Here is a 25,923-nt window from a genome sequence, read left to right as displayed (position 1 = left end):
ACCAATGGTCCCGGGCAAGGCCAAAGGTTTTCTCCTCTCCGCTCTTTCCTATAGGCGCCTGCACTGAGCAGAGATTGTAACATTTTCTATCAATAAAATACGGCTAAGGCCTTTTTACCAAAAAAAAAAAAAAAAAATCTCAAACCACCACAAAATGAAATAAGACTTGGATCTCAATCAATTAAACTTTGTCTCGCATCAATATTAGACCGTACGTGACCAAATTGGCCTCTAGAGAAGCAAAAAACTATAAAAATTACAAAGAATAGAATGTATTTTATTGATTTTCTTCAAAAACAAAGTCTCCAACCCCTGTTTCAGGGTTCTCAAGCATATATATACCTTTTCCAACAACTACCAATGGTTCCAACTTCCATTTGAACTACATGACCGTTGGTCTTCCAAATATGACAATAATTTCAAGAATGGCCAAGCATTTTTTGCAATTATTAACAAAACATGACAAAAATTGTCTAAACCAATCCCATGAGACTTATTACATTGAAAATGGTCTAAATATACCTTATTGCATCAAACAAAACTCAAAACACCCAAGAACCCAACTTATGACCATATTTACAAAAATTGACTAGGTGCTCCTGCACCATCTAGGCATCTCCTTTAGTTTGGGTTATGTGGGAGATTTTTTGTGGTCAATGAGCCTCCTCCTGGTGTGGGATATAGTTTTCGGCCTTTCCCTTTGTTTTTTTTACGTCTCCCCTGTTGCAAGTATGGGTTGTTGTTTACGAGTTCCCCTATCTACTATAGTTTGGGGTTTTTATGGGTTGTCAAGCCTTGTGGGCTCTCTCGGTCCTTGAGGTGGGTGGATTGGGTGAAGTCCCCTTTATGTAGATGATCATGGATTGCTTGTTTGATTGGGACTAGTAGAAAACTTGGCCTTGTAAGGGTTTTTTTCTTTGATGTTTTGGGAGCTAGGGCTTCATCCCTAGGGCTTCTTGTTTGTGACAAGTATTGTTGGGGTTTTTCTATGCATTTTTCTAGTGAAAGATGATGTTTTGTATTGGAGATGGTTCTCAACTATTAACAGTGGGTTGTCTTTGGATGTGTGTTGAGGGTTGGTTACCCTAAAAGAGTTTAACTAGAGAGGGATTTGCCTCCTTTGTGCTTGTTTCTATGGTGAACTTTGGTTTCCTTTGTCGGATGATGCTTCTTTTGTGAGTCTCTACCCATGACCTTACTTACATAATCATCAGGTGTGCCCTTTTGGGGTAACTCTCTCAAGACCTCCTATTTGAAGATTTGGGTGGGATCTTTTGTTAGCAGCAAAGAGGAGGAACACTAAGGGGGGGGGGATCAGTTTTCACCGAATTGACAAATTTAATCACAAAACATAGATCTGATAAACTGCAACAATAAGACAAATAAGAAAATTGAAATCACAACATACGACACCAATATTTTGACATGGAAAACCTGGTTAAGGGAAAAACCACGGTGGGAACCTACCCATAGTAAGATGATACTCTACAGTAGTATGTGAAATATTACAATGAGGAATTCACATGCATTCAGGAACACTACCTAGAGCTCACTGCTCAAAAGATAATGACCCAGAAGGCTACAACCCTTAGGGAAGTCTCATTGACTTACAACAATATTTGGACTACAATCTAGAAGAAGTGAACTGAAAGAATAGCATCTCCAAATGTCTGATTACAGTTCTGATTAAGCACAGTTGTCTTCTTAGCAACACCAATCTCTCCTCTATCACATCACCGAAGGATAAATCACTTGCTCACACATACACCACTCTCTGATAATGCAGACACAACATCGACGCCATAATTATATGACAACATCACCTATTTATACAATTCATCAACCTTGACAACAAGGTCGGCTAAACCCTCAATCAAAAAATTACATCACACGATCACAAAGATCAACCACCGGACCAATATAATGATTTACATGACATAACATGGACCTAATTCAAATTCCCAAACACTCAACTCCATCGTTAATCGTACCAAAACCAACCACAACGTGCTACATCACCAGGAAAACTACATAACACGAAAATCATCACCGGTTCAACAAAACACCAAAAACTCACACAGCGATCAATGCAGCTCATCAAAACAAATAGGACACAATTAGGAAACACTGACAAGAATGTTAGAATCATCAGCAATAGTTGCACCAACACCACTTATCAAATATTCATCAATCAACATCTGAAACTCAAGAAAACTCAAACAACAGCAACAGTCATGAAGAAAGATAACTTGTGGAGCACCAAATCACGAACCATCTGAAATGAAGATACACAAGACCATCCCAAATAATATCCCAAATTATCATCTCAAGATCTGATAACACCGAAATATACTAGAGGAAATATTGAACTCTACAAAATAGTGATCAGCAAAACAAAACTACAAAATTGGATCATAAGATCTTCCCAATCCACAAACACCAAAGCAAATCATAGGAATATATTGACACCAATGACAATAACATATCCTAGCAGCAACAATGACCAACAATATCCAACATCTTCTTCATCCTAATTTGTTGGAGGGGGTTTCCTCTCCTATGTTATTTGCTTCAGGACTTTCAGTCCCCAAAGGTACTATTGATAGAGTACCTATTGAGGTGGTCCATGATGTATTGTTTGCAAGGTTATTCATCAGACAAAGGTTCAAGGATTCCCTTCAAAAGCCTTAGAGTTTCTTTGTGCTAATCAATACTATGGTTACTCTATTTAATATTTTTTTATTTAGCTAGGTTATTCTTATGTCACAAGTTTATTGAGTGTCTAGATTTTTTTGGTCTCCCTCCTTATTGGAGTTTCAAGGTGTTCTTACTAGAAAAGGTTTCGAGAAGCCTTTCAAAACCCACTATTAATTTTCTAGTTCCTTGGTTGTTTTGTTTTTAGCACAAGGGTTTTTTTTAGGATGTTGTTTTCCCCTCTATTTTGATTAGGTAGTTTTTGTGGGTTCAAGACCTTTGTTCCTATTGGTTTGTTGCTCCAATCAAAAGCTCTCTGGGTTGGCCGGTTTGATCGATCATTGTCTCCTTTAAAAAAAAATCTACCTTTTTTGGTTTTATGTTTATGATGGTTTCACTTCTTGTGATTCCCTATCTTTGTGCACCTGAATGGTGGTTGTGTAAAGGTTCAAGCCTCTCCCAGTTTTATCTAGTCAAAACAACCACCACTTCAAAAGAATATATTCTTTACCTAAAAAATCAACTAAAATCAACCTAAAATTTGGATTTCTTTAAGATTCTTAAACACCATAACAAGTTTTCTTCTAATAAATTTATTGACTAGAGAAATACCTTGGGAATAAAAAATTATAACATAAATTAGTGATGGTGTTAACCCCTTCTTGTGGATATTTTCTTCAACCTCTTGCAAACAAGTCTTATGCCAACTTGGGGGTTCTCTTGTAAAGCTAAGCTAAAGCTTTCTATCATTGTGCATCTGCCCCCTTCAAAACTTCATTGTCATTTTCTATGTGCAGGCATGTGATTACAAATCATTGTGTGATTTTGAAAACAAATTATAATTTATGCTTAATTCTTTCACACACCTCTCTCTTAGGATAAGATATTATAAAAAAAAAAAAATCACTTTCAAATCTTACTTTAGATCAAAAAAAAATCATTCTAAGTGATTTAGAAACTTAAAATTGATGAAATGAACCATCAGATGATATACTTTAAATATATATATAGAATAAAATTTAAACATTCTATGAAGACATTTAATTTTACATACCTTCAATTGATACTTTATGCATTTAGTTGAAGCCCCTCAACATCTTTGAGTGTGAGAGTAAGTTTGTGGCTACTTTGAATTTGGAGAGCATTGAGTTATTTATATCATTGTCAATACAATCCATTCCAACATTATAAAGTAGAATTAGTAGTTTGATCAATACAATTTTAATATCAAATGTGTGAGGTTTATTTATCATATTGTAGTTGTTATAGTAAAATTTGTGTAGTTTATTCATTTTTTTCTCATCGTATACCCTCACCCAATCCTCGTAGTATCTTGACTATTAAAAAATTATTAGACTATGTTATAGGTGGCTTACAATATACTTTATTTGATCATAAAATCATATTTTTTTTAAAATCAAGTGTTTGTGTCCTAGCAATATGTGTTCAATTTTTAAGTGGACTTTAATGTAATTTTAGTTTTAATAAAAATTAGTTTTTTAAATTCCAACACATTTTATATCTAGACATTAAAATTCACTTTTGTGTTTCAAATTTTATCATGGGTATTACATGTGAACACATAACATCATTCATCATATGACTATATAATTTATCTATTACATTTTCAAGTTCATAAACTATATTAGCCCATAATAGAATTATTATCGGATTCATCTAAAAAGCATTCAAAATTACTTTAAAATAATTTATTTTTTATTGAATCTACCAATACTTTTTGGAATCTATGCCTCTCAAGACAAATTTCTCCATCAGGTCCACTCATTCCATGGAACTAGCAATATCTATCTGTAAGAGAATGTACCGCTATCACTTGTCTTGTTTGTGAAGTAGATACATGAAAAATATCACTAACATAATTGATAAAATAATTATTTTTTTAGATATTATTGCAGGTGGAATGTTCAAAGGAACTAAAGACCTCACTAAATCATTGTATATTTCTTGAAATGATCATATCATCCTTGACTCAATGACATATTCTTGATCATTCTCCAATGTTGTAGCTTTTAGTTCCTTTACAAAGAAAGAAACTTCTAAAGATATAGCATTGATAAAGAAATTTAAAAGAATCACAAAAAAAATATTCATATTTTTGGCAGCATTAGTAACCAAATAATTAAATATTGTAATGAACTCTCATGAATTCAATTTTATCTTTCTTGAAATTTGAGAGTTGTGCAAATAAGATAAGGTTATCTTCTACAAGTTTTGACTCTGAAAGAAACTTAATTTCATTAATTTCAAACATTTTATCAAATTAATAGGAATATGGTGATACAATTTAGTTGTTAAACTTTGTAATATTTTCGAAAGCAACTAAACTACAATATCTCTATCTTCACACACACAATATTGAGTACTGAAATATGCTCATCAAAATGATACTTGTTATTTTAGAAATATTATTTTTTAATCCAAGAAGAAGCTCAAGGTTTTATGTCAATGTCAATGCACTAATATGATTTCTATAAGGAAACAATAAAGATGAATGATTGGTTTTGATGCAATTACCCTTTTGACTTCCACTTCTTAAAGTGATTCTTATTTTAAAGTAAAAAATTATTTATATGAACTCTAGAATCTCTATGCCAAATTGAATAGTTTGATGGATAAGATAATAGTCTTATCTCATTCCCCAATAAAGTCCCAAAACCTACAAGTAGTTTGATTTTTATTCTTCAAATTAAAAGGAGAAGCACCTGGTGAAATCAAGATACTATGAGCAATATATACAAGTATAATTTGCAATATTTATAATATTTTTCTATTTCATGTCCACATTGAATGAATATTAGGACATATCTTTTTGGGTTTCCCTATAACTCATAACATAATTTTTATAGACTCTTTGAACAAAATATTTAAAGATTCAAATTAAATCTTGAGAATAGATGTTTGCATTGTTTGGTTAAAAACTAGAGACTAAACAATGCAAGTGTACATAAATTGGATGGAATATTAGTACATATAAGTAAATTAAATGTGGAACTTGATACAAAGCCATGTTCTATATGTTTAAGTTATTTTTTAAAAGCATTTGGACCTTTCACACAAATACATTTAAAAGAATGATATTTGTAATAAAATTCATTGAGTGATTAACAAATTCCAAATAAAAATAACACTAAATATTAAGTGAATAACAACTCTAACAATATGCGAGAATAAAAATTACCATTAGCAATATACTGCAAAATAACACTTAGTTTTATTATTTTACAAAACTATTCCATGAAAATAAATTAATTTAGCTAACTACTACTATATTAAAAATAACCTACTACATGGAATTTTAGCCCAATTTGATCGATGCGATGCAGCCGCAGGGTTTTTGGTCGTCCTATAGGGTTTCTATTGGCACTGCTTTCGTCTTCCCCGTGGAGGTTAATGGTGCTAGGCATGATTCGGGGAGTACTTCCAAAGGTTCGGTCAGAGCTTTCCTTGTTGATAGTAGCAATTCGTTTGGAGGCACTGCAAATTTTGCTTATTTATTTAAGGAGAGTAATCAAAGTGGGAGTTTGTTGTCTCAAGAGGACATACAATCAACACAGATTAATGGGGTGAGCAAGGATTTGGTTAGTTCAAGAAGTAGTGATAGAGGGGTTTCTATGTTGCCCCTTTTTCAGGATGGTCTGGCTCCTAACAGGCCAATGGTGGGCTTTGATGTCAAAATCTCTGAGGAAGTGAAGGAGAATGAAGTTTATTTCATGGAGATGGGGTTGATTGGGCATTTTCAAGTTGTTTGGCCAAGTTTGGTTGAACTACACAAATGGATTACAGAATGTTGGAAGCCCATTTTCAAAGGAGATGTGTAGATTTACCCTGGTGCTCGGGTCCTTTTGTGGTGGTTTTTGACAATGAGTTGGACAGGAAGAAAATTCTTTGTGAGCAGTTATGGTGTTGGGATGAGAAGCATATGTTGTTATTAAAACCCTAGTATCTTTCCTTTAACCCTACGATAGAGTCTTTCAATAAAATCCCAGTTTGGGTAAGGCTACCTAATTTGCCTTCACAATTTTGGTTTGAAGCTTGTTTTAAAGCTATAGGTAATATTGTAGGTAAGTTTTGTGGGGTGGATGAAGGCTCTTTGGATTATTTACATGCCACTTATGTACGCATTTTAGTTGAGATGGATTTTTCAAATGCTCTTCCTTCTGAGCTATCTTTGAAGCTTGCAAATGGGATATGGGTGTAGTCAGTAGATTATGAGAATATCCCATTTAGATGTAGAAGGTGTTACCAAACTGGTCATATGGCAGTTAATTGTGCCAAGCAGAAATCAAAGGATGTGGCTTCCTCGTGGAGGCAAGCCTTCCCCCACCATTATTTTATAGAGTAGGAAGATGTCATCATTCAGAAAGGGGGTTTCGGGAAGGAAGCTAGAAAAAGAGTTAAGGATAAGTCGAGCTAGGCTACGGCCAGGATAGTAGCTAATAAACCTCAGAAGAAAAAGTCGTGTAGGATGGATAAGGTTCCAAGAGATTCGATGCCTATAATTAAAAACAATGAACCTATAGGTGTTTCTATTGAGGGTGGTAGTCATGGTGTTTCACTTTTTGAGAGGAAGGGAAAAGTGGCCTCTTCTTGCAAATTTATCAAGGTGCCTCAGGATGTTATTGAGGAGGAGGATGGGTGGATAGAGGTGTTGGGGAAGAGGAACAAGAGAGAAATGAAGTATGATTCTCTCATTCAATCAATTTGTCCCCTTGTTTCTTATGGAGTTAGTGGATGATTTGGTGTTTTTGACCTATTGATGGGTCTTGGATCTTTGATACTTTGTAATTTGGGGAGGTGGCTCCGTGGTTATAGCCCCACCTGGTCGGACTAGATTTAAAACCTAGCTTATTATAAATTAAATAATTTTTACCAATCAAAAAAAATAAACATAACCTGTTACATGAAATATAATTTTTATTACAAAATCAAATTCTCTAATGTTAAAATTAAAATCATGCAAACTCTAATTAAATTTTAAACTATAATGGTTACAAACTATGAACTAATTTTCATATATTGTATTACATGATAAGAGATCTAAAACTAGTTGATTTCATACAATAAATAGTTAATTCCAAAAATAATATGGACTCCTTACACTAAAAATAGAAAATATTAAAAAAAACACAAGATATAAAGAGCTCCAACTTAAAATAGCAAATCAAAAAATGCAATCTCTTTAAAAATAGTGACATGAGATTGTTTTAATACATATAAGAAGTTATAGTTTAATTTAATGGTTCTTGCTAGAAATAAGCTACACTGGAACCAATGATGGACTAGCCACAAACGATCCAACAACTTATGGACTAGCCACAAACGATCCAACAACTTAGTTGGTAGAGCACCTCAATAGGAAATGAAATGACTTATGTTCAAGTCCTAGTTGATCTATATAAATTATATTTTGATGAAATATTCTATATATTCTCCTCACTTATAAATTCTACATCAATTTGTCAAAGGTATGGCTATCAAAATTTATTAATTTATTTTTTAAATTGTTCAACCCTTATTCTATGGCTGGCTTTTAACAACTCCATGATTTTATATTATAGAACACTTGCTACTACTTTTCCAACACCACCACCACCTTCTACCACCTATCTATATAAATGTGGTCATCTTGTTGCCTATATTTGTCATTGAGGAACAACAACATTACCAAATCATCACTGTTATATTTAATAACAGCCAACCCCATTTTTTCTTATAAAAGAAGCTATTTTGGGGATCTATAACATTTCCATGGGATTTTGTATTTTCAACTTTTTGTAATCATTAGTAATTTGGTTGAAGTGATTTGTAGTGGTATAGATTAATCTTCCATTTTTTTATTTTTTTTGGAGGAGCCTATATTTATTGATTAAAGTCTAAATTCTCTTTTTGACTTTTGAAATCATAACTTTCATCATTTTTATCTAATTTTTTGCATTCTTGTGAGATTGGAAAGGTATTGATTGGATCTTTAGATCTATATGTGCATATTTTCTAGATTCAACCTTAGATATATTTATTTGGTTTGTTGGTTTTTCACACTAGTTAATTTCTTATATAGATCAAGACATAGAGAAGTTCTATATTTTTTGGGAGCTTCATTTTTAGCGTTGATTCCTATCTAGTATGTTTCATACCATATTATTGTAATATATTAATCTTTATGTCTTGGTGCTTGTTGCTCTTATGCTAGATCCAAGTTTATTTGAGCTAATTACTCATAATTATCATACATGGAAAATCAAAATGCAACCATTTCTCCTCTTTAAAGAGTATATGCTCCACTCTGCATGTATATTAAACTTAGTTGAATTCAATCCAAAATATGATATATTTTCTTACAAAAACAAATACGATAATTTGATGAGCTTAATTACATTGTATATTTTCTATAGTTCATTTTTGTACATTGAGTGGGCACCACATCTAAGCAGGACAAGATAAATACAATTATTTCTTTAATACAATTAGTAAATTATATGATCTACAAATAGAATAAAATATGTCATATCTTTCTTCTAATATATTTCCTCCCTTTAAGAATTATTTGGTTAGTTTCACATCTTTGAGATCTTAATTGGTTTGTTGCAGTAAAGGTAAATCAGAAACTATAATCTTTATTTTTTCTTAGTTAAAAGGACTATTCGCTATCTTTTCTTTTATCTTCTACTCCACTATACCGTGTTCACTTACTTTTATCTTCTACTCCACTATAGGGGAAGAGCACCAGTAGCCATCATAGCTAACTTCACGCATCCATAGATCCTAAACGGTACATTGGATTTTGAATTTTTTTTTAGTTGTCTTCATATGCGACTTAACTGCTTATAGCTATTAATCTAGCTTCTAGGTAGTAATGATGTACGTTGTGGAATCAATTATGCACACAAAGGTCAAAAAGTACACACTTCAAAGTGTCACCTGATACCTAACTAAAGATCTTCCAGGAACCGTCAACTCAAAATTGCTAGTACTTGTTGACAAATGTCCCAATAGTGGTGCACAAATGTTCCAATAGTGGTACACAAATGGGACAAATGTTCCAATAGTTGTGCACAAATGGGCCAATCAATTACAAAAAATGATCAGCTATTGGTACAAAACAAATTTATTAATGGTGTTTTCACTATGACGGCTATTGGGGGGTCAACATGACAATAAGGTGATGGTTATTGGAACTATGTTATCTATTGGTGCTCTTCCCCTAACGTGCTCATTTTCTAAGTTGGAAGATCAAAACCTTTGTCTTCTCTTTTCGTTACTGTTCTCCTTGCCTAGCACTTGTTTGCTTTATGTTTTCTTGATACGGGCCTAATTTGTGTAGACTATTAGGACGTTTTTTTTTTTGTTTGTTTTTTTTTTTTTGGGCAATGTGCTTACTATTATATCTTTATAAATGATAGCATTAACACTTATTCATAAAAATAAAAATTAAAAAAGAAGTTAAAGAAAAGATGCATTGGATTTGGTTCTTATTATTGATTAGTTTGTAAATTTAGTAGAGATAATCATCATAAAATAGTAATTTTTTTTGTCAAGAACTACAATAGAGATGCCAAAATATGTTTAACTATGAACTTAAATAGCTATAAATTGAAGTCATGGGAAAATATATTTTTATCAACAATATGTAGCTTGACCACATTGTATGTGGTCATACCAGTGATTATACAATTGAAACTCTACTTGGAATGAAGGTTAGTGGCTATATGATTGTGAAATAATGCATTATTGTAGTGATTGTAAGACATTAATCATGGAACCTGTTCATGGGTTCCCTAGGGTTAATCCTTTAATTGACCCTTTGGAAGGAGAGACGGTAAAGTGGTCAAAACCAAAGAAGGGGTGGGTGAAAATAAATTTTGATGGAGCTTCAAAAGGCAATCCAGGGATTTTAGGTGCAGGATGTGTGGCTTGTGATGATGAAGGAAAGATCCTATGTAAGAGTGCTAGAAGGCTTCAAGATGGCACTAATAATGAGGTGGAAGTTCAGGTGGCTTTACTAGCAGTTGATTTAGCAACAAATATGAAGGTGATGAGATTACACCTGGAGGGTGATTCCCAAATTGTTGTCCAGGCTCTAGTTAGAGGTCATACACCGTGCTGGAAATTGAACAAATATGTATATAATATAAGTGAAAAACTAAAAGTGTTCAATAATTACTGCATCTCACATATGAAAAGAGATGCAAACATTATTGTGGATGGGTTGTCAAATGACGTGTGTGGTCTTCCACCTGGGGAGGTGAGGTGGCAGAATAGCTGGAAAAGAAACCGTTAAATGGAACTAAGATCGCTTGCCAAGTTGGTACGACAAACATTTCAAATTTCCTGTCAGAGGTTGGCTTTTTCCTATGCAAGGTTGAGTTAATGAACAGTTATTGCGACATGCTCTGAATTGGCGGTGATGGTGGAGTGTTATGCATTAAATGCAAATTTCGTAATACCTGCACAGGTAATGAATAGGCTTGGCAAGTTGGTGAAACCAAATTTAAATCTGATTTCATCGGACACTTCTACAACTTTTAGCAAGCTCAAAAATGGAAGCAAATTTTACTTTGGAATCATCCAAGCTTATTACGACTTTTCAAGGACCTATTCCTCCCAAGAATCTTGAGAAAATGTTTCTAGCTAAGGACCCTCTACTCTTGAAAACAATTCAGTTGGTTTTAGGAGAAGAAGTGGTTGTTATCAGCCACTGTTATAGATGTAGAGCAAACATCTACTCGCTCCTCATGGCGTGGGGGTTAGAGATGGGACACAATTGTGAAGAAGTGAAGATAGTCTTGCAGAGAATAATTCCAAGAGAGTACCTTTTAAATTTGGACTCCCTGCTGGAATGGGCGGTGCCAAGGTGGGATTTTAATCTCACAGAAGGTATCTCGAAGGAGAATGAATAATTGAGTGCAAAACACTTGTGTATTTAGTTTCTTCGCCATCAGGAAGAAGCCAGAGCACACTTCAAGGATGATGTGAAGCGAGGGTGGGAAGGGCTGTTAATTTTTGTCTAGATTATGGACATAGAAGATGAGATTATGCAGGAGGGTGGAGAGAGAGTGGTGGAGGAATTGAGCCTTAAGAGGCTGATAACGAGGAGATTATCTGCAGAATTGGCAAAACATGCGGGGGGTGATGCAAAGGGCAGACGTGGTGACGAGTTGGTAAAACCAGTCTCACGAGGGGTTGCAGGCAAGGATGCAGAAGGAAGGATAGGAGGTCCAAACGCGGGAAGAGGAGGCTCTCGCCGACTTAGGGTGGCTGGTGAATCGAGTGCCTCAGCTGCAAGAGATGTGAAGGAAGAGCGATGAACTGGTCACATCAGGCCATGGTACCTCTAGGTGTCAAATTCCTCTGCTTTTTGTTTGTTTCAGGTTAAATTTTTAGTTGGAAAATTTAAATTTTTTGGTTTCCATTTAGTACATTTTAAGCAGAATCTGCCTGAATTTTGAATGGCAAGATGTAATATGTCGGTTTTCATACTCATAGCATGGGGTGTGGGCATAGTGTGGGCATTGGTTACTAGTTCTGAAATTCCAGTTTTTTGGGTGGGTGGTTTGGACGTTTTTTGTGGGTGGTTTTAAGGAACTTCTTCATAGTTTATTATCTTGTTGAAGTTGTAATGTTTAACTCTAAATAAATAAAATACAAATATTACCGATCAAAAAAAATACATTAATCATGGAGCACTAAAACATTAAAATGATATTAGATAATAGCACACTGTTTCAATAAATGTAAACCAATTTTTGAAAACATATAATTAAGTATATTTAATGCATAAATATATTTAGTGTTTTTTCGGTAAAAGATAATATTTTAAACAACAATAATGTAATTGAAGAGGGGGAAATGAGCAAATGTAGGATTGATGTGGTTAGTATTCAAATAAAACATTCAAACATATAATAAACCACTTATGCCTTGCTATCTTGCCTTCTCCTTCAAATTAGACCTTTAGTGAAGTGAAGAATGTGGCCCTTCCTCACTTGATCGGATTGCTCCTTGATGGGGATGTGGATTGCTCTCATTTTCTCAACAAGAGGGATTGGATTTGATAGGATTTTATAAGATTTTGGATGGATTTGGATTGGAAGATTGAAGGAAGAAGATAGAGAAATGGGCAGCATGAGAATGCTATAGAGGAAGTGGATCCTTTTGTGAGGAGATGATCCTCCAATTTATAGATTGGAGGACACCAATGAAGGGCCAAGATTGATTTGGTTATGGAGGGTTGAGATTGATTCAAGATGGAAGGCATGGATCAAGGGTGCCTTGGGAAAATAAATAGGAATATAAAATTCCTTGAGAAAGGGGAAATTTGAATTTCAAAATGAGGAATTAAAAATTCCAAAATAAGGATGAATGGAAGGATTCAAAGAAATTTGAATTCCTTTGAGAGACTCAATGTTGCTGTGACATGAGTGGGAATATAAAATTGAAGGATAATGATAAGCATGATTATGAGATATTCTAGAAGGATTAATTAGGTTGAGTGGGATTAGGAAAAAGTGATTTGTAGGAATCACATGAATAGGTTAATTCATTAAAATTAATTAACTGAGTGGGTTTTAGAGGAAATAATTACTGGGGGGACTTTAGAAGAAGAGGGGAATAACTAATTTATTTGAAAAATTAATTATTGGACAATAGTGACAGGATTAATTAAATTAGATTTAATTAACACTGAGAAGAATAAGATAACACAATTAAATCAATTAATTATGTTGACAAGCTTAAATTAATTAAATATTAATTTTAGGTGTCTACATTAATTTTATAGAAGGATTTTATTTGAGGTGTAATTGTTTTTATATGTTAATTCATCCTACCACCTCACATACAAAAGGACTATTAAGATGGCTATAATAGTGTTTAATGTCATCCAAACAACATCAAAACATTAAATGAGTTCAACTATGAGCCTTGAATTAATGTTTGAATAAGACTTTCATTATTGATATAGTTGAAATTTCATCACGAGAATTTAAGAAATTGAAAATGTGATATAATTAAATAATAATTTCATGTATGCACTAATTGTTAAAAATGAACTAATAAGAAGATAAATGAAATTTACAAACTTATTAAATAATAAAATTATTAGAGTGATAAAAGTGAATAGCCTAATTATTTTTTATTATTATGACCTATTCACACAAACGTTTTTAAGCTTACCTGGGTCATATATATGATTTTTTGTCTCAAGTGCTAGAGCTACAATGATTTTTTTTCCAATAATACGAACTAGGCAAGTCACATTCTAAGGATGCATGTCATCATCCAATTATATTCATCAACTAGGATTTTAAATAGGATCTCAAATTTATCCTTATATTAGAGATTTAACATTGTATATTGTACTCATTATCATTTTACATCAAATAATATTGCATACTTGATAATAAATCAATTACATTTTTCTTATATGATAGGATATTTTACTTGTAGGTCATTCTTGGGGTGTTGTGGGAGTTCATTAACTCCAACACGTATTAGAGCTCTAGATCTATATTTCTCTTTCTATAACTTTAGACACCCATCCTTAAGATTTTAAATGGTGTATCCTAGATAAAAATAGACATCATCATTTCATCCATAAAACATTGAAATGATTTTTTTTTTAAACCAAGAATATATTTTTTGGTTACCATGAGAATTTATCATTAAAATTTATATTAATGTATGAATTCATACAAATTATATATGATTGTATAGATCCATACATCAATCCAAAAATCCTACATGAAATTTTGGCACCTACACAAAATAAATTTGGCAAATAATTTTAACATAGAAACAGAAAAATAAAAATAAAAATTATTAACTTTTATTCTATTGACTAGTGTAGTATAAAAATTGGTTGTGAAATAAAAGGGTTAAAATATTTTGATGAAAAGAATTCTATCCTTCATAGATGATTGGAAAAACCAACTAAAAATTATTTCTCATTATTTGATTTGGTGTACCATGGGTTTTATTTTTTAATTTGATACATATTTAGCCATTGGATATGATAAACAATTTAGTTTGCAATGGGTCATATGGGGTGTAGGGTTGATGATCTCACCCAACTATGGAGGGATCAACCTTGACACCACTAAATCATATCTCTAAGACTACCTGCACAAGCCAACATGTAATGCCCCGCCTAGGAACCCTAGAGGATATGAGCAAAAAAACAAGAAAGGACATGGAAATATTTTTAAAAATAATATTATGTGAAATCATACACACGAACTAAACTCACACCTCAATATAGGTTAACTAACTAGTTACAAATATGCATTGTGGAAGACTCGGCATTTAACTCTAATAAGCTCCTCTAAGGGTTCCCTAATGTTGTTACCTTCGTAATGCATTTAAACATGGTTCACAGCCTCATAGTCGATTAAGAGATAACTCAACTATTCTTCTACTCATTACATTACTTTTCTAAGTTCATTTTAAAGCACCAAATGAAGTGTTCCTATGATAACATCATAATTTAGAATCAAATGGAAAGCATACATACTCATGAGTGGTGGTTCATTCCAACATCGATTTGTTGAATTGGTTGAAAGAACCGGAATACTGAAAGGGGGGATGAATCAGTATTCCCATAGATTCTGAAACTTTCTCCAAACTTAAATCTTTGCCGAAATATAAAATTCATCAATTATACTTAACACACATAAAACAACAAATGTGGAATAAACATGAAAGCACAGCCACAAGAGAAACACTAGAAATTATACGTGGAAAACCAAATGGGAAAAACCACAAAGAGTGTTAACTCTCAAGAGAATATAACTAGTTATATGGTGTTTTACAAAAGGGTGGCTCACTACCAGATTATAAAAATGGCTCACTACCGGAATGCTCACTACAAAGATACCAAATCAGCTTACTATTGGAATGCTTACTGCAATAGGTATGAATGAATTGAAAAGGATTACATCTCCAAATGCATGAGATCAGTTCCAATATTAAGCTCATATCACAATTCACAAACCTTATAGCAAATCCGATGAAAGATCTATGTACTACTTTCATCAAGCACTTGCAGCAAGGCCGGTAAAGGACTACTGCAATATTATCACCAACTACCTTCATTGTCTATAACTTATACTTCACACTTGCTTCTTTGTTATCTACGTTGCTTCCACATGATACTCACACACACACACACACAATCTCTCCATGCACTTTCCACACATCCCATATCACATGCTTTTGTATATATACATGTCGGAGGACTCATACACTGGGATAATGTGTTAACCTAGCACAACATGTTACCCAATAAAGCCTTGAAAACAAACATGACAATTGAGTTGGCCTTTGCATGATCTTTACATACTTCCTTTTACATAATTCTTTTACCGATACATATACCTTAATTACCAAAATGGGACAGGGTCATTCAAACCCATAGATATTGATCCAATACCACAAAACTCAAGCATAATTTCTCCACAACTCTAAAATACAGACTCTGCACATACCAAGGATACTGAACCATGAGACATGACGAGATACACCTGACATAACCAAATAGCTAATACCAAAACACATACCTGATATCAGGACCAATGTAAGCACAACTCAGAATTCCAGAGATATGGATCTTCTAGAAACCACTCCATCTTACTGCATCACATCTTATAGAAATACCAAAAGGCACAACACCTGCTCATAACAAAAACTACACATACTGACTGCATACAACATTCGGACCAAACCGGATAACAAGATTGACAATAATGAACTTCATATGTTGTCTGGTCCAAATTGGATGACTGGTTTGACATCAATGACAATAATATTCACACAAGTCTAACAATCTCCCCCTTTGTCATTGATGGCAAAACATATCCAAAACATATCTGCATATAACTCAACTCCCCCTAACTCATACATCTCCTTAATTCCAAAAACCTCAATTCTTTCTCCCCCTTTGACATCAAGGACAAAGGACGTCTTTCATGAAAAAGAAAAAGAAAGAAAAATAGAGTATATACACAATGTCAAAAACTGAATACCAAACCAGAAAGAAATTTCATCTCCTCTTCTTCAGAAAGACAAGCTTGTATTTTTCCTTCAAATTCAGAAGAAGAACTTGTTTGAATCAAAGAACACTGAGAGGGGGGGTGAATCAGTGTTCTACAAATTTTAAACTTCTTATGCTAATTCTTTAACCATCGGATGCAAAAGAAAGAAAGTAAACTACAGCAACACAAAACAAATAACCATGCAACCATAACATCAATATTTTTACATGGAAACCCAAAAGGGAAAACCATGATGGGATTTGAACCCACAATATTATTTCACCATGGCCAGTAGCAAAACAATATTACATAAGGGGAATGCTCTTTCATTCAGGCACACTCCCTAGAGTTCACTGCTCAAATAAAAAAATAGGACAACAACCCTAGAGGAAGGCTCACTACCTTACAAGAGATTACAAAATGATTACAATAAGTAGTGAACGTGAAAATAACATCTAATTATGCCAAAAATCAGTCCCGATTAAGTGCAAAATGATCTGATGTATCTGATCTTCTTATATGCTCTGCAATTGCTTATCGGATCAACCAAGATCAAGAAGTGCACGTGAAAATACGCTTAATCACTTCAAAATAGTCTACGACATCACATATCACACCAAATGCATCATCCAAAATGCTCTTATATATCCGCACATACAAAGATTAATCTTCCACAAGTCAGCTTCACCAATTATCAAAATGTGAAACGTGTAGCTGCAAGATGGCTTAGATCTATTACCAAACCATATTTCAGACCCAAAATATAAGATCACACGCTTCCTTTAGGTCTTACATATCGCCCCAAACACGTTTCCAATCACCAGAATCAACTTAAAGAATCCAGACACACAATACACCACCAAACATGAAGAATACTCTTCTTTACTACTCTACCGGATATCGGATCTTCAAACAGGCATAGGAATTAACACCGAAGGGTGGATTGTCGTGATATTCTGCTTCATATACCCAACCAACTAACCACTGATCACTGAAACCAAAATCTACTTCACTTGAAATGAGAAATGCCCACAAAACTGTGCACTAAGCTGCATTGACAGTCCTTAATCCAGAAATACTTTGTCCAAGACATCTAGTTAGCCAAAACTTCATATCGGATTAGAGCAAAAGGTTGAGTTGCCATCAATGACAACTCCTAAGAATCTGAAAGCATCGGGAACCACCAATCTTCATCGAAGTATCACTGGATCATCAAATGCCAACAATCTCCCCCTTTGGCATTGATGGCAACATAGGTGAAAAATGATAAGCATCCCAAAATCTACAAAACACCAAAAAAATTGAATTTTGTACACTCAATTTGACTGAATCCCACTGAACTACTTTCTCCATTTTTCACTGCTCTCTCTCTCCCCATTTGACATCAATGGCAAAGGGTGGGAATCTGCCAAAACTTATGTACAAAAGAATGAATGAATGAAATTGTTTACATGAACTTAAAGATGTCAAAGTAAGTCACCTTCAGGGATTCCAAATATTGGTTCCATCCTCTCTAGAAACACTCCAAAAAACTTATTAGAGCATTGTGCATGAATGCATGAACCTCAACACTCTGAAGATCAGATGGCATCGGCTTACCTAAGGCACTTATTGCATCCTGTTGTGCTCCCAGCAAGGTATCCATCCGGGGAGTTATCAAACTCCTTAGTTCTCCTACTCTGCTCAACATTTTCTCCTTGTCTTGGTTCAAGCCCTTTATTTTATCAGAGAGTTCCAAAAAATTTGCTTCAAGGGTACACGGGAAGACCGATTGAGGTGCAAAAGAGTGACCAATACTGGCAAACTTACCCTCAAGATCTCTTATTTGTCAATCAATGTCTACAATAAATTTGGACAAAAATAGACATGATTTGAATTTTTTCCTGCCTTCATCCAATGCCTCTTCTACACTCTTCATAGCAGTCTTTAGGCTCGATGTATCTCTCTCAACTTCTTTCAATTTATTCTGTAATCTCATCTCATTAAATATTTTCTATACAGATTCATTTGCAGCCTTCTCTAATGATACAAAAGTGGAGTTAACAACATTTAACAAGTTCTTAAGCTTTCTAGAGGGAGAAGCACCGGAATCCTGACTGAAACTTGGTAAAAGTTTTTCCAAAACCTCAGTTACAAGAGAGATGATTTATTTATCTTCAGACTGAGATTTCAACAAGTCTTCACTTGCCTTGATCTGAGCTTGAGTAGAAAATTTCAATGATTGAAGAGGGGAAAGAGTGCCTAAATCCACCAAACCATGAGAAAAATCATCATCTACATCAATCTCCTTACCTTTGTCAAAGACATTGGCCACAGACATGGTTACCAGAGGTTTCTCTATTGGCTCATCACCCTTCTCCTCTGCACTCACACTCTTTTCAACTTTTGCAATCTCCTCCTCTATCATCTCTAAAAATTCCTTCTATCTTAGGAGGGTCCTAAGTAGCTTCGCCGAAGATATTTGTTGTTAGACTCTCACTAGATGCATCTTCAGCTTCTTCTTGCTCAACCGGATCAACAAATGGTTGATCCTCATTATCACCAGAGACTTCTGCATTTACTTCCGGAATGGAAGTGTCTTCAAGATATTGTCCTTCTGAATGGGTGGCATCCTGAGGTTGATTTACCTCATATATCTGCTCTAGCAAAAAGTCTTTCATTATTTTCTCAGTCTCATTTGCAACTTCATCAATTTTTTCAAGCATAATTATGTTAATTCTCCTCTTTCTTCTAAATTTCTCTTTGGCCAACTTCATCCCTGGATATAACTGAACAAGTATTAACCAATACATATTCCTACATTTCTTTATCTTTTTGGTAGACGATATTTCTCCAGATATCAAGAATATCATACAACTCTTTAGGTAACTTAGATGATAATTCAATTAGAGACCTGTTGAAGTTGTTCATATATTGAACAATTGCTTCTTCAATTTCTCTCTGCTCCTTATCATCTGCATTCTCATAATACACAGCAATATCATTCAAATTTATATCCTTAATGATTTCATTCTTTATATCTTCTAAAGACTTGGGAGGAATAATATTAACCTTACCGGACTACGAGGCTTCGTCTACCTCGGATTTTTGCTTCTTGGTTCCTCTAGATCTTTAGGATGGCTTGTTGGTTCCCCAGATTGCACATGGTGAGGGTTTTACATTGTCGCGGGGTAGGAACTAAATTGAGCCCTCGAATCATGTATGGAGAGGCCAACTCCAGACTATTTTAGAGATACTCAGGGACTTGGACCAACATATGACAAGCATTATTCCAACCCTTTTTCACTTCGAGCTCTGCAAAACCCAGGAGGGTTGTAATGCCCTGCCAAGACAAGCATGCACATAAGTTCAATACACCTCACACCAACTAAGGGCACGTGACACCAGAGATCTCAGTGTTTGCAACATGTGCTCTGATACCAAATGTAATGCCCTGCCAGGAAACCCCGAAGGGATAAAGCTAAAACACAAGAATAGAGTGCAATAATTTTTTTTTAAAGATAAACACAACATTAAGATACAACGAGTTATCAAAATTTAGATTACATAGCGGAAGACATCAACTAACACCTACAGAGTTTCCCAGCGTGATTACTTAATTACACATTTAACTTAACTCACACTAATAAATCCAATAAGTTGATTATCTTATAACGAGATAATTCTTAAACGAGGATAATTTCTTTCAGAAGATGAAAATATAGATCACAACATAAGGTTCATCCATTAAGATTTATCTATACTCTTCATTCAAACTTTTCATTAAAATATAAGCCATGCATCTAATATTCTAACACACAAGAATTTCATCATAAACTTATGAGATCTTTCCATGCATACTTAATTTCCTTAACAACAACTGAATATATTCCATTACTCTAAGCTACATTCTTTCACGATCCAATTTACTGCATTTTAAAAGACGATTGCATACATGCATTTACAATTAATTCCATCTTATCCACTTATACATTCCAACATATGCCATTAATACATGATAAAACTGAAAAAGGAAACATAAGAGAATAAGCATCCCATAACACCAAAATGATCTCGGAGTTCACCCCTAGAGGGCTACATCTCCGGGTCTACTCAACTGCAAGACCCCTCTGTAAATAATAAAGTTAAGAATGCATGAGGTTCTCATTATTTACAATCCTTCCATCAAGGCGAAACATAATCAATATACAAACGACCACTTCGGTCAATAAATACATAAACGATCCCTGAAAAGGAAAGGATCCAGCTGAACATAATCGAAGCTAATAAAAAGGTCCATTTGGACATCCACAAAACTGATTCATCGCAACCCAAGGTCTAACATAAAACCGCACTAGTACATTTGGAGCTGATTTTCGACGGCCGTTTGTTGGATTTTCGATGAATTTTTGTCGGAGTGTCGATAAAATCCACCGTCAAAAACTTGGTGTCAGATTAGTCGATGATGCCTTGCCCATCGGAAATTCGACAATCCAATGGACTCTGCCAATGGTCAAAGAAGTCATCGATCGAAAACTTGGTATTCGTCGTAATTTCGACTATGATCATTTTTTTTTTTAAAAAAAAAAATTCATCAATATAAAAGAGCCATCGAAGGAAGGAAACGCCGAAAGGACTCACCGAAGATAATAACTTCATCAAAAAAAGATATCGAAGAAAGTAGAGAGGGTCTTCATCGACGGGAAAAGTTCTCAAGGAAATAATTCTATCGGTGCAACATAAAAAGGACCCACCGAAAGGAGCGTTTTCATTGAAAGAATAATATCGATCAGACAAAAAGAAGCTACATCGATAAAAGATATTGATGAGGATATAGGTTTTGAGGAGGTTAAACTTCATCGACAAAAGATATCAAAGAAAGCAGAGAGGGTCTTCATCGACCGGAAAAGTTCTCAAGGAAATAATACTATCAGTGCAACATAAAAAGGACCCACCGAAAGGAGCGTTTTCATCAAAAGAATAATATCGATCAGACAAAAGGAAGCTACATCGATAAAAGATATCGATGAGGATATAGGTTTCGAGGAGGTTAAAAGGCATGTTCTCAATATGCGTGGTTTTGCCGATGTAACTTTATCGATGAAGAACGATAAGGGAAAATAAAGAAAAGCTTCGGTGAGATAATAGACTCATTCATCGACGGGGCATAGTGATATCGATGAAAGATGTATTTTGATGGAAAAATAAAGGAGGACACCGAAGCCCAAGGTTTCTTCGACATAAGACCCAATGGATATCAGATATGTTTCAATGAGGAGACAGCCATACTGACCGAATACAGTATTTCAGTGAAGGGAAAAAATACTTGATCGAAGTAATATTCGAAACAAAAGTATTGTCGATAGAAACAAAGAGATCGATGGACTAAAGAAACAAATGATCGAAAGACATATCCTCATCAAAATGATTATTGATTGCCGCAAAAATCATAAACAAATCCCAGGGAAGGTCACATTGCCATTAAATTCAAATGTGTACCCGAGTGACCATTGTCCAAAGCACCATTACTAACTGATTAAATACGCCATAAGTAGTGGATCAACCATCAAAGGGCATAGCATTAAGGAATTCACAGGCGACGAACTGAAAGCAGGAATTGGGTGAATTCACAGATAAAGCTCAGTAATTCCAAGTAAGTTGTTTGCACACAAACCTCTTTTACAAAATTCAAATGGAATCATCATCTAAAACTAATAAGACCAGAAAGGGAAAAGAACCTATCGCTGCAGAAGAAAAACCTTAAAGATGGAAAAGGGAAGGGCGTTCTTTGGCCCAGGACCTGATTGACCAGTGCCCATCATCCAGTTTGAGGTCCAAGAAGATTAGAGCTGATGAGGAAGGCCTGGAGGACCGGCTTGAGGATCTTGGAGACATATGGACAGAGTTGAGAGGGTATGAATTATTCATATATGGGTACAACAGAAGAGTTTCCCCTCAACCTATCAACAATTTATGGTGATTGAACTTAGGAAGGTTAGCTATGGCTAATGTATTCATGAATGTGGAGCTCATGAAGGAATTGGCAAACAATTATGACCCTAAAACCAGGACCATATATAACTACATGTGTGAGCCAATTCTTGCAATCACAAAGGAGGTTATTGACACCGTGTTCGAGTTGGATTGGGGATTTGAAGAATTGATTGATCTCAAGAAGTTAACAAGTGAATATTTTAACCTAGAGCACATTTACAAAACGTGGAGACTCCCTATACATAGACCTAGGAATGCAGGGTCCTTAGTGCCACTAGGTCAGGATGACAAAGCTCCCTATGATGTCAACTCTTTCCATCCATATTTCAAGTATACCTATTACTGTGTTGCCCAAGTGCTGGGGATAAAAGCCCATCCTTTGATGGATATTGCAGCCATTGTCATTTATGCCGATTTGCAGTCTAAGGACCCCCGCTTCTTTGATTTTTCTGCTTATTTGGTTGAGGTTTTGATTCATGGGTTAGAAAAGTTAAAGGGGGATGTCATCAATGTTCATTTCAAGCATTATTCCTTACTTATGCATATGCTATTGTATGTGGGACAAGATGAAGGGTTATGGCCAGAAGAGTTATGTGTCAGGACATATGACAATGTTGGAATGAGAAAACCAGTGCAACTATGGGTTTCTTCATGGGACCAGAGGTATGTGAATAATCAATATTGGCATTTTGAGGAGTTCTTTGTCAAGCCATTATATACACTATTGGGATGCCCGTGTGATCATGCCCTTGCACTAGAGGTTCAAAGATTCCTAAGACCAAAAGATTTTGCTAAAGATCCATCAATTGAACACAATTGGGGAGATTGGTATTGTTTTTCAGATTGCACACAAGTCAGGGTATACGGGTTCGAAGGGAGACCATACTTACTACCACTTACAGTCCCTAATAGAGTGGCTTGTCTGGAAATTGTGAGGCAGCTGTCAATAGTGAGTACAGAACATCTGACAAGCCATGGAAAACAATCAATTGTACCTGGGTTGTTAGTATTTTCAGATTTTATTGTGAAAAGTTCAAAGAGTTATGGCCTGCTGCAGACAAAATTGGATTATTATGGCATGGTTATGGGGGATCCAAGGCCCAATTTCGATCCTGAAGGATACATAAGGATAGCCCGATCATCACAAAAGCTGAAGGCTGGAGAGCATAAATCTTACCTACCAGATGACATCATTAAGAACATTGGCAGAGAAGAGGCCAGAGTGAAGCGAATAAAGTTTGAGAAAGCAATTTAGGCTTATAAATGGAAGCTTTATAGAAGGAAAATGGATGAGAACGTGCTACAAAAGATTGAAGACCCCTTGGAGTTGGCCAACAAACTTGTGGAGCATGAATTGGAAATACTTGAGGGAGTCCCGCCTCATGTTTTTAGGGATTACATTGATACTATTAGGAATATAGAGCCTTTGGCTCATATGTCTCCTTCTTCCACATCTGACATCATTCCATTCACTCCTCAAGAGGATTACCCCCCTAGTTATGCAGAGGATACACCGATAGACTTGGCAATGGGACAACTGAATGTTTGAGAAGTGACTGACATCAGATTCCTAGAGCATGAGGATTTCATTGCTGATAGTGACTTCATTGCTTCCAAGGAGTTCACCGCATTCCTCTATTAACATAAAGGATCTCAAATTAGGAATAACATGAGAAATAGTGAAGAAGAGCAGCAGCTTCAAAAGTTACAAGAGGAGATGGATCTTGTGATGAGAGAAATGACACCTGAGAAGGGAAGACAGTTGCTTAAGGAAGTTGGTGTGCTATTATACTCTGGATGGGACATGAACTCTGTCTTGTTGTTTGATGGATTCCTCAAGAAATAGGACCCAAGTAGGTAAATGATGCCAAAAGAGATTGATAAACTCTTTAGAAGATCATGATATGATCCAGATCAAAAAGCTCTTCTACAGTGGGCTATCTATCCCAAAGATAAAAGACCTATATTGGTTGATACAGAAGAAGCTTTTGGACATTTGATGGTGCAACAGGTTGGAAAGACTAACCCTAGAACAACTGCCAAACTAAATTTGGATGTCGCTAAACTGAACCAAGATCAGATAGAGTTTCTGGTCCGAGAAAATTGTGCATACAAAAGCCTATATGAGAAAACCGATGATGAAAAACAGAGGCTGCAAGCAAGATTGCTTCAAATTGATATAGGTACCAGTCAAATAGGGATGACATACAGTGTTAACAGAGATGCCATGGATGCCTTGACAGACGCTATGTATTGGAGGAACAAGGCCTAAAAGACATCTCGGCAACTAAAAAAGGAACAGCAAAAGATGGATAAGTTAGTTCTCGAGGTCGTTGACCATAGATTCAAAAGTATGATGCAGGTTGCAGAAATCTATTGGAAGACATACATTGGAATAGTCAAAGCTGTGAAAGAGCATGAAAGGCTTAGGTCTTGGTTGGAAGGCTTGATGAATGACAATAGTCTGATGAATCCAGGTGAGAAAATTGAAGCTGAGGCTCACTTGAAGTCCCATGATGAATTGGCAAATCAATTAAGGAAAGAGAATCAGAGGCTGGACGATGGGAATACCCCTAGGGTGCCCTCATTTTACAGTAATGGTGAGTTAGTATCATTGGAACAGTGGAAACAAGAGTTCAGTGATGAGAAGAATCGAGTAGTAGCATAGTTGGATCAGGACAAAGATTTGTCACTTTGTGTTAACAATATTCTATTCAATCATTTCCAGACAAAAAGCAACATGAGGACACTAAACAATGACGTTCTAATGTATAAAGATGATAAGTACATTGAACACATAGGAATGTTGAACTTGTTTATCTTCCAATTTGTTAACAAAAGTGCTAATTAATAGTTATGTGCTGAAAAGCCACGATGCTTGGTGACAATGTATACCCTCATATAAATGAGGGAATTTTTGTAACAATAAGGATCATTAGAGAAGAAGTAGAATATAGCCTCAGGCTTACTATTGTACCATTTTGCGAACATACATAATATAATCAGTCGTCTTTCCTTTGTGTATATGTTGTGGATTACTGCATCTTTCTGTAGGCAGTTGCTTGTGATATTATGTAAAGGAGATAAGGTTACTTGTGTTCTTCCAGTAAAACTCTGTGTTTCATATTGTGGATTTGAATAAAATATTTACTTGTGAATATAGTTTTGTATATAGTGCGCATGCATATATATTATCTCAACCATGGTG

At 35.0% G+C, this 25,923-nt stretch overlaps 1 pseudogene; it reads right to left on the bottom strand.

Moving 5' to 3' along the window:
- Positions 1 to 19,180: 19,180 nt before the first annotated feature.
- LOC131875301 (uncharacterized) overlaps positions 19,181 to 25,923 on the bottom strand; it is a 41,755-nt pseudogene continuing 35,012 nt past the window's right edge.

This window comes from Cryptomeria japonica, chromosome 4 (genome assembly GCF_030272615.1).
Source record: "Cryptomeria japonica chromosome 4, Sugi_1.0, whole genome shotgun sequence".
NCBI classification, from domain to species: Eukaryota; Viridiplantae; Streptophyta; class Pinopsida; order Cupressales; family Cupressaceae; genus Cryptomeria; species Cryptomeria japonica.
Note: the sequence above shows the minus strand (reverse complement) of the source record. Positions and strands in the feature narration are given on the sequence as shown.